The 14,889-nt window shown below is 39.1% G+C and overlaps 1 non-coding gene across 1 annotated transcript; it reads right to left on the reverse strand.

The window, feature by feature from the left end:
- Window positions 1-12,789: 12,789 nt before the first annotated feature.
- Window positions 12,790-12,893, reverse strand: LOC121041180 (U6 spliceosomal RNA). Its single transcript, XR_005795605.1, has one exon. It is a non-coding gene; the product is annotated as a U6 spliceosomal RNA (small nuclear RNA).
- Window positions 12,894-14,889: the final 1,996 nt, after the last annotated feature.

Consider the following 14,889-nt stretch of genomic DNA (forward strand, 5'->3'; position numbering starts at 1 on the left):
GCCTCACTTTCTTCGCCTGTAAAGTGAGATAATAATATTACCTGCATGCTAAGATTGCAATCAGGGTTAAATGAAATGTGCATGTAAAACATGGCAGTTCTTGGGACTTTGATATTAATCAGTAACAATAACCATAATAATAATTATTATTGAAGACCAAGTATCAGGCAAGATGCTGGTTGCTTCAGAAGATTTTTGTGTGGACAAATGAAATCAAAGACTAATGACTTTGTAATGAAGGCTCAGACTCTGTATTTTGGTATTTGATTGTTGACAGCTGTTATATCTCATTTCTCCCTCTTCCCCTTATGTCTACATCTGGACAAGCTGATAAGAAGCCTGGGCGCTCACAATTTTGGCACCAGTAAAACCACAAGCTCCTGCTTTATGGAGACTCTCATCCTCAGCCCCAAACCCTCACTACAATTAAAAACCTATACCAGTCTCCTTCCCTTGCTTTCTCATTTCAGGTTTGCTTGAGAGGCCTGCCCTGCTCTCCCTGACACTCAGTTATGTTAGTAATGAGCCTTTTTATACCTTTTTGGGGTGTGTGTGTGTGTGTGTGTGTGTGCATGTGATAGCATCAGTATCAACATCCAAAACCAAACTTTGGGTGGAGAGCCACCTGTCTCTGCAAGTAACATAATAGGCTTTCCTTTGAAACACATTGTCATTAAAACCACTGTTCCACCATCCTATTTCAGACCCACTTTGGGGCAAAGATGAAAAACTTTGAACTCACTGAACTTAGTTTTCTTTCTACAGTGAACGGGCATCTCAAAAATAGAAAATAAGTTGAATCACAGAAATAAAGTTCTATTTTTTTCCAATCTTGAGTTGTAGACTGAGATTTATACCTGCTATATCAGGTTACCTGATGATTTAGTCACCAAGCAAGGCAACATCTTGGCCAGCCTTAAAAGTCTGCCCCCAACCAGTCAAAGCAGAACAAGGGCTGCAAAAAGGGAAAGACTTGATGGTGCCTATGGTTTGAGAACATACATTTAAAATTTTTTTTAACGTGTATTCATTTTTGAGAGACAGATGGAGACAGAGTGTGAGCGGGGGAGGGGCAGACACACACACACACACACACACACACACACACACACACACAGAATCCGAAGCAGGCTCCAGGCCCTGAGTTGTCAGCACAGAGCCCGACACGGGGCTGGAACCCACGGAACGCGAGATCATGACCTGAGCTGAAGTCGGACGCTTAACCATCTGAGCCACCCAGGCGCCCCGAGAACACACATTTTAAACTGTACTGCTTTATTTCTACTTCCTTCTCTTGACCTCCATATTGACCGCCACTGCCTGCTGACCTCTTACATCTTTACCAGGCCCTTCCAGTTAGCACAATTTCTTGGCCACCAGCAGTCTCCTTTTCCTCCTTAATGCCTTATTTCTCTCTCTCTTTTTTTTTTTTTGTAAGTTCAAGTACTGAAAGAATTGTGACATATGCATGACCCATATAGACAGCTCTTTTCTGGGTATGGTTAGCCCAGAAGACACCCAAACCTTTATGGATAGACATAAGAATCACTAGAGGAACTTTTTATTTTTTATCTTTTTAAATAAGTTTACTTATTTATTTTGAGAGAGAGAGAGTGAGCGAGAGAGCAGGGTAGGGACAGAGAAAGAACAAGAAAGAGAGAATCCCAAGCAGGCTCCACAGTGTCAGCACCAAGCCCAACCATGGAGCTCCATCTCATGAATGTGAGATCATGACTTGAGCTGAAATCAAGAGTCAGATGCTTAACTGACTGAGGCACCCAGATGCCCCGTGGAATCATTAAAGGAACTTTTTTAAAAATTGCAGATGCTGGGAACCTATCCCAGACCTGTGAAGTGAAAATTTGCTGGCCTAGGATAGACAGGGATGGGAAGAGATAGGTTAGGAAGATACATGTTTTAAAAAACTTCCCCAGCTGACTCCAATGATGAATCAGGTATAGAGCATATTGGAAAGATTAATTTTGTGACACTGGATTGTTTTAGCCCCTAGAATATCATGATGCAGAGACATTTGGCCCCAAGGATGTTCTGATCCCACCATTTGCTCTTTGCTGGGCCATCAGCATAGGTGGCTGGTGGAAATATGTTAAATATGTTGATTGGAAATATGTTAAAGAATTAGATCATCAATATAGAGAAATTCCAGAAGGCAGAATAAACTTTGGCATAGCCGAGGGAACTTACAGTTTTCTTGTGTATTAGCTAAAACAGAAAAAAAAATCCAAACTATCAGTCCTTTATCCAATTTATACTATATATTACTGGTGGGAATGATCAGCACAAAAGAGAAGTCAACGGTTGAACCTGCACATGTTAAAATTTGTCAGAGATGAAAATCTGATGACAAATCATATCTTGATGCTCTCATTGAAACATGCAAATATTGAACAGGGAAAAATTAGACTTGCCAAAAGTAATCAACATGAAATAAAACTGCCAACAGCTAAACTGGGCACATGTTGAAACTTATTATTGCATAAAAATTGATGCAGGAATCCAATTTTTTTGACTAAGTTTGGGTGTGAATAATTTGACCTGAGACAATTGGACTTGGTACAAATAGTGACCATAAAAGAGCACATGCAATTGCAGAAACTATATTCAGGAAAAATTTGATATGAACGGCAAGGAAAAAAAAAACCCACATTGAATAACATTTTCATTTAAACCTTATGTGGAAAATAATTGATTCCAATGAAAGGAATTTCAGTAAATTAAAAAATCAAAAGGGAAAAAATTTAGAAATGCCTTAATGCCTTGGAATAAAAATTTTATCTAGGAATTGAAGTAGCTTGGAGCCTGCTTGGGATTCTCTATCTCTCTCTCTCTGTCCTTCCCCACTCACCTGCAAGCACACATGTGCTCTCTGAAAATAAAGAGATAAACACTTAAAAAGAGAAATTAAAGAAGCTTAATACAAATCAGCTCTAAAAAGTACTTTCTAAATGAATGAGTATTCATTCATGTAAACATAATTTTGATATAAAGGTTTCTACTCCTAAATATAGGAGTCAAAAGATTCTCAGATCAGAGAGTCAACTGGATCTGAATAGATGGGTTAAAACAAAGTGCTCAAAACTTCCTGCACCCAGCTATTTATAGTGAGCGTCAAGAAAGGAGTGATTAGGAAAAGTCTGGAACATGGGGTAAACCCAAGGAGGGCAAGCATTCATGGAATCCCACAACATAACCTCAGGTTTCTGGGCATCCAGATGGCAGATTAAGTACCTGGGAGAAAGAGCACAGAAGAGAAATCCTTTAAAATTCTTCTTACGGCTCTCTGTCCTTACCTACCTTCTTACCAGAGGAACTGAGCCACAATCCTAAGTTTGAAGTTGGCAGAAATAGTCATCTTTCAAAATGCAAATCCCACTATAATAAAAAAGATGAATAATAAGTGTTGGGAAGGCTGTGGAGAAAATAGAGCACTCTGCCCTGCTATGAAGATTGTAAAATGGCACAACCACTTTGGAAAACAGCCTGACAGTTCCTCAAAAAAGGTAACACACAGGTTACCATATGACCCAGCTATTTCATTTCCAGGTATATATTCAAGAAAAATAAAAACATGTTCACATAAAAACTTGTTCACAAGTGGTTATAGCAGCATCATTCATGATAAGCAAAAATGGAAACAATCCAAGTGTCTATCACTTGATCAATGGTTAAACAAATTTGTGGCATATCCATAAAATGGAATATTGTTGGTCAATAAAAAGAAATAAAATACTGATACATGCTACAACCTGGATAAACCTTGAAAACATTATGCTAAGTGAAAGAAGCCAGTCACAAAGACCACATATTGTATGATTCCATTTAATAGTTTATTTATTTTTAATTAATTTATATTTGAGAGAGAGAGAGAAAGAGTTGGGGAGGGGAAGAGAGAGAGAGAGAGGAAGATAGAATCCCAAGCAGGCTCCGCCCTGTCAGCGCAGAGCCTGATGCAGTGTTCAAATTCATGAACTGTGAGATCATGACCCGAGGTGAAACCAAGGGTTAGAGGCTTAAGCAACTGAGCCACCCAGTGTGATTCCATTTATATTAAATGTCCAGAAAAGGCAAATCTATAAATACAGGAGGTGGGTTAGTGGTCGCTTAGGGTTGGAAGGGACTAAGGAGGAAATGAGAAGGAAATACTACTGAGCACACATTTCTTTTGGAGATGATAAAAGTGTTCTAAAATTGACCATGGTGATGGTTGCACAACTCTGTGAATTAATATACTAAAAATCACTGAAGTGTATTTTTAAGTGGGTGAATTGTGTAGTATGTAAATTATATCTCAAGAAAGCCTGTATTAAAAATGCAAATCTTGGGGCACCTATCTCTAGGTGTGTCTCCTCCTCTGTATAATGGGAATGATATTAATATCTGATGAAGTTGTTGACAGAATTAATTAAAGAATGTACATGAGAATGCTCACACACCGTAAGACATGCATGATTAAAAGAGCTAAATGTCCAACAAGATCTGTGCTTTTCCTTTCATGGCATGGAATCAGCACAGGGAAGAGTTGCTCAAGCAGAGACTAATTCCATGACTCCTTGCGTCCAGTTATACCATGATCTAGTTTCTTTAAAAAAGACTTATTTTAATGTTTATTTATATTTGAGAGAGAGAGAAACAGTGCAAGCAGGGGAGGGGCAGAAAGAGAGAGAGAGACAGAATCTGAATCAGGCTCCAGATTCCAAGCTGTCAGCACAGAGCCCAATATGGGGCTCGAACCCACAAGCTGTAAGATCATGACCCGTGCAGAAGTCGGATGCCTAATTGACTGAGCCACCCAGGGACCCCATACCATGATCTAGTTCTGACCAATGGTATGTGAGCAGAAGTAATGTGTATGGTCAAGGTGGTCAGGCAACTGCTATCTATTTCACCCTTTGTTTTCTCTCCCTCCTGGTTGTTGGAGAATGGAGCCATAAGTTGGAAATGCCTGGGTCCTTCAACCCCCTCAATTCCCAGCTGTGTATAACATATTGGGCTGATAGTCCCAGCGAAGAGTTGAAATGTTTTAGTTACAGTGTTTATCTTCACTAATGCAAAAATGTAAGTAGGCCCTCAATAATTTTTTGAAAATTAAGACATTTTTGTCATTTGTTGGTAGCTTTGGAGTTTTAAAATGAAAGCCAGTAAAGACTGAGATGATGAAAATATGGAAACCTGAAAAGGGAAGAACATGAATGCAAGGGGGAAGCCTGTTACTGGCTCCATCTCACTCAGAATCTTATTGTTTATTGCACCTTTCATTGTTCATGCTTTCTTGGGGGCTTGATGTGCTTCATTGAATCTCATGGTCATGGAGGAGGTACCACATTACCTCTGAGCTCTCTGCACTATTTGCCAGCCCTAATGTCTAGAGTGAGCCTATATTCTTAAGGAGGGAGATAGACAATAAACCAAACAAATAAGTAAATTATATGATATATTGAATAGTGACAATTGCCATGGAAATAAATAAACAAGGGAATGTGGGACCGATGTTCAGTTTTAAATAAGATGATCAAGGAATATATTATATGGAAGGTGACATCAGAGCAAAGTCTCAAACACAGTGAAGAAGCAAACCATGATACCAGACAGAGGGGCTAGCAGCATAAAGACCCTAAGACAGGAACATGCCAGGTATGTTCAAGGAAAAGAGAGGTCTATGTAGTTGGGGAAGGGTAGGCAAAGGGAAGAATGACAGAAAAGAAGTCAGAGAAGTAAGGGAATGAGACCAGATTGCATGGAAGCCTTGGGGGACTAGACAAAGAGCATAATGGGGGGACCTGAAAAAGTTCAAGACCAGAGATACATGGCCACTGTTCTTGACTTCGGCAGCAAATGCCAGTGCAATGCCCTGCAGACCGTCTGTTTCAGTTTCACCTTAGCAGATATCAGTTCAAGAGCTAGGTAGCAATTCCACAGTAAGAACTAACAAGAATTCAGATGGTGAATGGGATTCAAGATGTCCCATCCTCTACTCCCTGCCACCATGAAGTCACATCAGTGGCTGTGTACTCCACAATGGCATATGCTGTAGGACCAAGAGAGAAAGAGAAAGCTTGAAGTATTGAGCATTTACCAGACAGCAATTATTTAATCTGGAAGAGACTGAATTAATAAGGATAAGAAAAAAACGATGCTACATTGTCTTTGCACATCTAGTTCTACTGGATTAGATTTATAGTGTTCCACAGGCCCCACAAGCTCTGTTTGCTTTCCTTCAATCTTTTTTTTTTCTTTTTGTTCCTCATACCTGATAATTTCCATTGTCCTATCTTCAGGTTCTCTGATACTTACTTCTGCCTGTTCAAATTGCCGTTGAATCCCTATAGTGATTTTTTTTTCACTTCAGCTATTGTACTTTTGAGTTCCAGAATTTTTTTGGGGGGGGGAAGAGGGTCTTTTTAGACTTCCTATCAATTGATATTTCCATTTTTGTTCACATATTATTTTCTTGACTGTCTCCACATCTTACTTTAGTTCCTTGAACATTTTTAAGGTAGGTGCTTTAAAGTCTTTGTCTACGAGATCTGCTAGTAAGTCTTTACAGGGGGAGTTTCCGTTGATTTATTGATTTACTTTTTCCTTTAAATGAGCCATACTTTCCTATTTTGTTGTACGCTTTGTGCTTTTTTGTTGCACCCTGGACATAATAACATGGTAACTCTGGAAATCAGATCTTCACTCTTCCCGAGTGTTGACTGGTTTTTGTTACTGTCTTTGTCTTTTGTTTGTTTGCTTTTGATTGTTGTAGGATGTCTCTATGCTGAAGAAGAGCCTGACGTGTAAGCCTAAGGTCTTTCGTAGTTTGTTTCTGAGCTTTTCCCTGGGCATGCACAGTCACTTTCTAATTTTCTCCAAATATGGAATTGTTTTTGAATGGCCTAGTCTTCCATGTCTGGCTTCTGAAAGGGGAAGAAGTGAAAAGTGAAGTCTGCTTCATTAAATCCCTTAGAATTCACTTCAGCTGGCAGGGGAGGGGCTTGCAACCATGGGCGGGGAGGTTCAACAATAATGGCTGGCCGCCTCTTTGCACCTCTGTGATCAGAAGCAGCAATCAATGAGCAGAACACAGAGTTCCGATAATGAGAAGACAGTGTCCTTTTTGCCTAGCCTAACTCCAGGAAACTGAGTGCAGGCTGCTCCAGGATCGCTGGCAGAGCAGCCTGTCACAGGACAGAGGGTGGAGGATGGTTAGCTACTACTCTGCTAAGAACTGAAATTGACTGAAATTAACTTCAGTTTACCATCCAAGTCTTCCCCTGGAAATTAAAAGCCTTTGACAGACTCCAGAGTTCCAAAATAGTTACATCAGAAGAGATTCTGCCAGTGCAATTGCTATCTAGGTGGAGAGACAGATCCCTGGTGCTTCTTACTCTGCCATCTTCCCAGAGTCCTCTATTAGTGAATAGAATCCTATGTGTTGAATAAAATGTTAAATCTTATGTGTTGTTTTATTCAGGGTTCTTGAGAGAAGCAGAACCAATAGGATGTGTATATGAAAAGATTTATTACAAGGAATTGGCTCATGTGATTATGGAGGCTGGTAGGTTTCAAGATCTGCAGGATGAGCTGGTGAAGCTGTAGACCAGGAGAGCCAATGGATGGTGTAGTTCCAGTCTGAAGGCTGATTGACTCAAGATTCAGGAAAGGCAATATTTCAGTTCAAGTTCAAAGGCAGGAGAAAACCAAGGTACCAGTATGAAGGCCTTCAGGCAGGAAGAATCCTTTTTTTACTTGGTGGAGAGTCAGATCTTTTGTTCCGTTCAGGCCTTCAACTGATTGGATGAGGCCCACTCCCATTATGGAGAGCAATCTGCCTTCCTCAGTCTACCAATTTAAATGTTAGTCTCATCCAAAAACACTCTCACAGAAACAGCAGATAATATTTGACCAAATATCTGGATATATCATGGCCCAGTCAAGTTGATACATAAAATTAACCATCACACTTCTAATACAGAAATTGTATCTGGAAATAACTAGATGTTATGGTCTCTTTAGGGAAGGTTCATAAAAAACTTAGTGGCTACATCTTCTCAGCGTGTTACTCAAATATCTGTTGAATATGCCGAGTATACTACAATCCCAGCCCTGGACAAAAAAGGGCAGTTTATGATTTTGGTGATGATGATGATGAAGTGCAAGTCATTTAAACACTTGACAGTTATATTTATGGAGCAAGACATTTCCTTTCATGCTATTTTATAGGCAAGAGGGAAAAGTCTGCAAACATATTTTGGATGACATACAAGTTTGTCAGGGTCTTGAGTTACTCTATGCTCAGAGAGCAGGAGTACTTTACATCAACACGGAACATTGACACTTTATATAAGCAGGGCTTGGGGAAGGTTCAAAATATCTGGAAAACAGACTTTGTATAAAGATGTTCGTATTGGAATGATGAGTATATCACAATTTCCCCAGGGAGGAGGTTAGTAGTCCCTCCCCCCAGGGAGGAGGCCGATTCAAAGGCAGCCTTTGACCTGGTGAAAAGTCCTTAATCTGTGGAGTTTAATGTTGCAGGAATATGGAACAGTAAAATCAAGACTGAATGGCATCTTATACTCTCACTACCTTATTTAAAACTCAAGCACTTCTTTCAATGCCAAACCAGGGAACAAAGCCTGGACTTTAGAGAGAGGAGCTGTGGATAGAAATGTTAATCACACTTGCTTTGAAGAAAGCTACTCACCCGGAGCACAGCACATCTAGGAACTTTGTCCTGGGCCATTCTGGTTGGTAAATTAAGGGCCAGGTGCTTGTGACATCAGTCCTTTGGCAACTACTCCCTCTCCCTTTTCTCCTAATCTAAGTCACAGAATCATATCTTAGAGTTGGGAGCATATTTGGATTGGTTAGAATTCAGAATTTGGGGGCTCACGAGGTCTGGCTGGGCCACATATCTCACCAGGAGAGAGCTGATTTCAAAATGCTGTGAGTGCACATCTTAAGGGATGTTTCTAATTGAACTTTAGACTAGAGCAGGCCTTCTTTTCTCAGTCACACATATGCCATTGGGGGAAGTGTTTCATTCTCTTTTACAAGTGTCATTTACAAATGCAGATGATTCACTTATTTCATTTACTTCATTCAACAAATATTTATTGGTAATTAGGCACTGCAGTAGGCATTGGAGATAAAGGTGATCAAAAACAGGGAAGGACCCAGTCCTTAATAGAAGTTATAGTTTAGTGATTTTATTAGTAATTTTTGTAATAGTTTAATTATTATTTAGATCTTTTATATTAATATAATTTATCAACCAAAAGGAGAAGAGAAAAGAAATAAGATTTAAAATTCCTCCTCTGCTATCACCTTTCAGCTTCTTTTTTTTTTCTTTTTTCTTTTCATGTTTATTTATTTATTTTGAGAGAGGAAGAGAGCACAAAGATGTGTGAGCAAGCAAGGGGCAAAGAGAGAGAGTGAGAGAGAGAGAGAACCCCTGATGTGGGGATCAATCCCACCAACAATGAGATCATGATCTGAGCCAAAATTAAGAGCCTGATGCTTAACCAACTGAGCCACCCAAGTGCCCCTTGGCTTCTTCTATTTTAACAAGTTCCTTTTATATCATTGTCCTATGCCTGTCTTTTTACCTTAGTTTTAATCATGGTATATATTTTGCATTAACTTTTCATGTGTGAATAATCTTAGCAGACTCTTCTCCATGAATGTTACATCACAAACATTTTCCCTATCACTATCTGCAAAATCATCATTTCTGCAAATGCAGATAGCTTGACATATGACATATCTAATTATTCTTTTTTTGGCGGGCAGATAGTTGTATATAACTCAATATATAACATTGTAGTAGTTTCTTTTTTCTTCTCTTGAACTTTACCTTAGACACTAAAGAGTTGAAATTCTATAAATTGGAGTGATGAGATGCTTTACTTCTGTGTTGAGCAAGACAAAAAATAGTGACATACTTTTGAGCCACTCAGTTTAGCATAGAATTCCAGATGACTAGAAGAACCAGTGGGAGGCACAAAAACAAACCAAACATTTTGTCACCAGATGCATGATACAAAAATGTCTTTCTCCTCTTTTTATTAAAAAGAAAAAAGAAAATAGAGGGGAATATTTCCATGTACACACATTCACAAGATTGCACGCACACGAAAATAGGAACACTGAAACCACTGACAAGGTTTCAAGATGTATTTTTCTAGGCTTATATTACACTTATCACATTTTTATGTTAACCTGCTGAATTCTGAAGTGTGGGATCATCATCAAAATGACCACAATATCTTGTAATGTAGAAAGAATTATTTTTGCCCATTCTTGTGATAGATCCATCACTGGTAACATTCCTTCCCTTGTCAACCACAGACTGCTTCCTTCTTGTAAAAACGAGCATGGGCTTACTGGAAGTAATGTCTGTACCATCTTACCTTTCTTGGCTTGATTCTCTAAAGGGTTATTGATGGGGAGGAGGGGCTGATATTCCTACTGGGAGTCCTCATGTGGCTATCATGGGAATGTCTCTAATGAAAGACAAGTAGGATCTAATGAAGAGCAGGATACAGTGGAGCAGTTAAGTCGAGTCTTGCATGCTTCTTCTGGATTTCAATTATTCTGGGCAGTCTAGTAGATTCTGAATTACCAGCAGCTGCTCACTTGCTCACTTTCTTGTCTGCCACAGCTGCCACCAGCTGTTCTCTCTTTTTTACCCGCAATCCAGATGCAAACAGCTGTTCTTTCTTTCTTTACAATTGTCAACAGTGGCTCATTTTGCCCCAAACACACGGACACCTGCAGCAATAGGAATTCTATTTTTCAGTTGTGGTGAAATACTGGACAGCTTTAGGAAGGTTGAATGGAGGAAGAGAAAGAAGGAATGAGAGGTGGTTAGATGTAGAAGGAGCCTGTGTTGGCCGACTGGAAGATGGATTGGATACTTCTAGTTGTTTTGGGGGCTGACTAAAACAATGACGGAAGTACTCATACCTCTTCCTTACTATGACATTCACTTTAGAAAGCAGAGAGTCGTCACTTATAAAAATAATTCCAGGAAACTGAGCATCTATAAAGAAATTATGATGGTGCTTTAAAGGCTTGGTCTTCATTTATTTATTTAAGAAGTATTTATGGACACTTATGTCAAGCATTATTCTAGGCACACAGTAGATGTTAAATAAGTGAGTATGCACATATTTATCAGTCTAGTCTCAATGATATCAAAAGACAATATTAAAAAAATTTTTTTTCTGTTGGATTGAGCCTCTCTTCTACCTGCCCTTCCCCCTCCCCCCATCATTAGGATTGGGGACTTTGAGATTATCTCCTTGACCAAGAAATACTCCTGGTTCTCACATCTCTCCCTTTTTTGCTGGGACTAGAGTGAGGAAAGCAGAGATGGAGAGGAAGGGAATTCACATTTATTGAGCATTTAATGTGTCCCCATTACTGTGCATTATTCTTTATATAGGTTATCTCATTTCATCTTCATCAGAAGCTTAGAAAATTGGCATTACTATTCCCACGTAGTTTATGGGGAAACTGAAGTTGGAAGCGTGAAGTTACTAAGGCCACAAAGCCAGGGAATGATAGCCAGGATTAGACAAACTCTCCCACTCCAGAGCATAAACTCTTTTCTCTATAGCCTGCTTCCTTACATGCTTTTTCTTTCTGCTATTCAGAGAATATTCATGTGAGTATTAGAGGATAGTAATAGTGATAATTGGGTTCAATGCTGTGATTGTAGAAGTAGTAGTCTAATTGGTTCAAAGTCTCCATCTTCAACCGGAAATTGGGTCAAATTTCATTCACCATGGTAAGCTGCAGAGCACTGTCATAAAGGCTGAAATAAAATATGAGATACTGAGGAGTCATAGATAAAGTTGTTGTCACAGAAATAATCTCTACATCCCCAGGATGTTTTCTGTTAACAATGGGTTTTGAAAGAGTATTTGACCAAAGTAAGGGGGACCTTGATACCCTCATTTCACACCCTAAGTCCATCCATTAGTATCCAAAGAACGTTAATGATTATCCTTTGGGATACTGAGTGGGAAGAAACTGGCTGAGGCTCTAAGGAAACTTCCTATGGCTTAAGGAGCCATTAGGAAAAGCTCCTTATTCTTGTAAAAATTTCCCGAACCTTCAGGGCTGGGTTTCTGCAGCTGGCCAAGAATCAGCCTCAGTTAGGATCCTGCCAAATTGGGCATCAACAGCTCATTTGGCTTGGAAGAAAAAGAAAGGAGAAACAACTGACGTTTGTATACTTGAAATTATGAGCTGTTTCTCTAACAAAGAGACCAAACACTTTCGGCTTGTTTTACAGTAAACATACACATTGAACAATCTGGTTGGTTAGCAACTGGCTGTGCATATGTAGGACATATGTGAACACATATGGATGCATAAACTCACATATGTTCACTTAAAAGGACACTGTCAAGTCATTTTATGAGGTTTTTTGTTCTCTGGGCTACATTGTTTATAAAATCTTCTTAGAAGCTTAAAAATACAATTTCTTTTCCTACTGATTTTTGTTCTTTTTTTTTTAAAGCAAGTATTTTGAATGACACTCAAATAAATGGGACTGGTTCTATTTAACACCAACTCCTACTTAAACATATACAGCAGTAGAATGTCCAATCAGAAGCAGAGCACTCAGAGTGAGACAATTCCTTATGAAGAGAAAAATAGCCAACATCTGCCCTTAGAGTAGACATTCCAGAATTGAAGAGTACTCACAAGATTATTTTCTGGCATCCCAGTGCTTTTATGTATGTATGCATGTATGTATGAATGTATTTTTAAAGTAGGGAATGCTTTACGAATATGCATGTAATCCTTGCACAGAGGCCATGCTAATCTTCTCTGTATTGTTCTAATTTCATTGTATAGATTCTGCTGAAGCGAGCACCCAAGTGCTTTTGGGGTTAGATATCAAATATAGATAATGGCGACCATGATAAAACCTATTTTTCTATTTTCTATAATATTTTAGCAATATTTTTATAGCTTATTTACTAAGCAAAACCCCCTGTAAAATATCCTTGCTTTGGGCAAGAGCTGTGAAGAATCAAATCAGAATGTCTAAAACACCTGGAAGGATGCTCAAAATCACAACTAGCTGGGAAAACAAAAAGTTAAATAATGATGTTATCTCACTTTATATTCATCAGGCTGGCAAAAGAAAAAAGCAACATTGCACATCACTAGTGGAGATGTGAGGAAAAGGGCACTTTCATATGTTGCTGGTGGAAATGGGGATTTTAAAGAGCCTTTTTGAATGTAAATCTAGCAACATTTCTTAAAATTGAAAGTGTATACTTACCCTTCAATGCATCCTTCCTCTCTTGCGAATCTAACTTATAGAGACAGGAACACTACCATATAGGATAGAAACGCAAGATTTCCACAGCAGCATTATGTATTGTGGCAAAACAACAACAACAAATTTGAAATCAAGTGAGTACCCTTTAATAACGGACTGTTGTTGAATAAATTAATGTGTGTCTATACCATGGAATATATGCAACCTCCCAAAAAAGTGAATTGGAACAATACTAGTTGCTTATCAGGATTACCATCAGATACTGTGGAGGGAGAAAAGCAAGATGTATAAAAGAGTAAATTATAAGAGCCCATTTTCTAAATCATTGATCTAAAACACTTTTATAGGTATACATTTGTCTCTGTCTATATCTCTCTTGTCTGTACATGCATTTGTATAATGTCATATGGTAATGGAAACAAACATGAATGGATACATACTAGGTTGTTAAATGGGTTGTCTGGAAGGGGGTAAGGAGGAATTATAGGGGTGGTGCATGAGGCAAATAAACAAGAAAGGAAAAGCCTAACATGAGAAACATCTGGTGTGGTCACATTTATGCAAATTATATGTGTATATGCCTACAAAGGAATTTTTGAAATAACAAGAAATCATTAAAATAAAACATTCTCATCTTCTAGTTTTCAGGATTTCCACTAATTGAGATAAAGGAGGATGTGAAAGTTCTGGAAGAAGTCAGATAATCATGAAAAAAATGGAACTTGAGGGTTGGCCGAAGACTTTTTTTTATGAGCGCGAAGTTTCCCCGTTTAAGGTCTAGAATAGCAGGTTACATTTCAATCATTTCAGGGTACTGGTGCCACCAAGTGGTGTCTGGAGCAATTGTTGGTGGCATTTTATTACCCTACCAGTGAAGGAAGCTCTTGGCTTACCTACGCTTTACATGGTAGCAAGCGGTCTGTGGAGGGCTCCCCTACTCCTTGGCATGAAGCGCACACCTGTGAGCCTGGCACTGACATGAACAGGAAGTATGAGAACAGATAGGGAGCAAACAGCTTTTCCCTAGAATCGGAGCTCCCTTGGTTTTTCCTACTATCAGGTGCTCTGCTATGCCTGTTGACCTGTCAAGTCCTTCGAAATGTGTGTAATGTTTTTTAACTACTTGCACAAGTAGTACAACCTATTTGACTTCTTTAACTGCCGACGTCTCCTATAGGTTTTCTCTTTTCATTGACACCATCCTCGCTGGGCCTCTTATTGTTTCTTTCCTAGCACCCTAAGAACGTTTTCATGGGCTTTCCTATCCTCAGTCTCTTTCCGGTCTGTTCCGGCCAAAACTCACTTCGGTACTAAACTTCCTGAAGTTATGGTCATTTAACAACACTATTCAAAAGCTTTCAATTGTTTCTCCCTGCCCAGCATCAAATTCTGACATCAGAGCAGAAGCTTTTAATAGGGTGACAATATGCCTCAGTTTGCCTGGGACGGTCCCAGGTTACTTCTGTTGCCTCAATGTAATTATTGTGATTTTATTCACTCGCAGAAGTGCTGTGATTTGGATAATATACTGTATGAACATTCTAGCTCTTAACCACTTCGTTCCCCAGCCTGTGGTA

This window comes from Herpailurus yagouaroundi, unplaced genomic scaffold (assembly GCF_014898765.1).
Source record: "Herpailurus yagouaroundi ecotype Mexico unplaced genomic scaffold, PumYag 182, whole genome shotgun sequence".
Taxonomy (NCBI): Eukaryota; Metazoa; Chordata; class Mammalia; order Carnivora; family Felidae; genus Herpailurus; species Herpailurus yagouaroundi.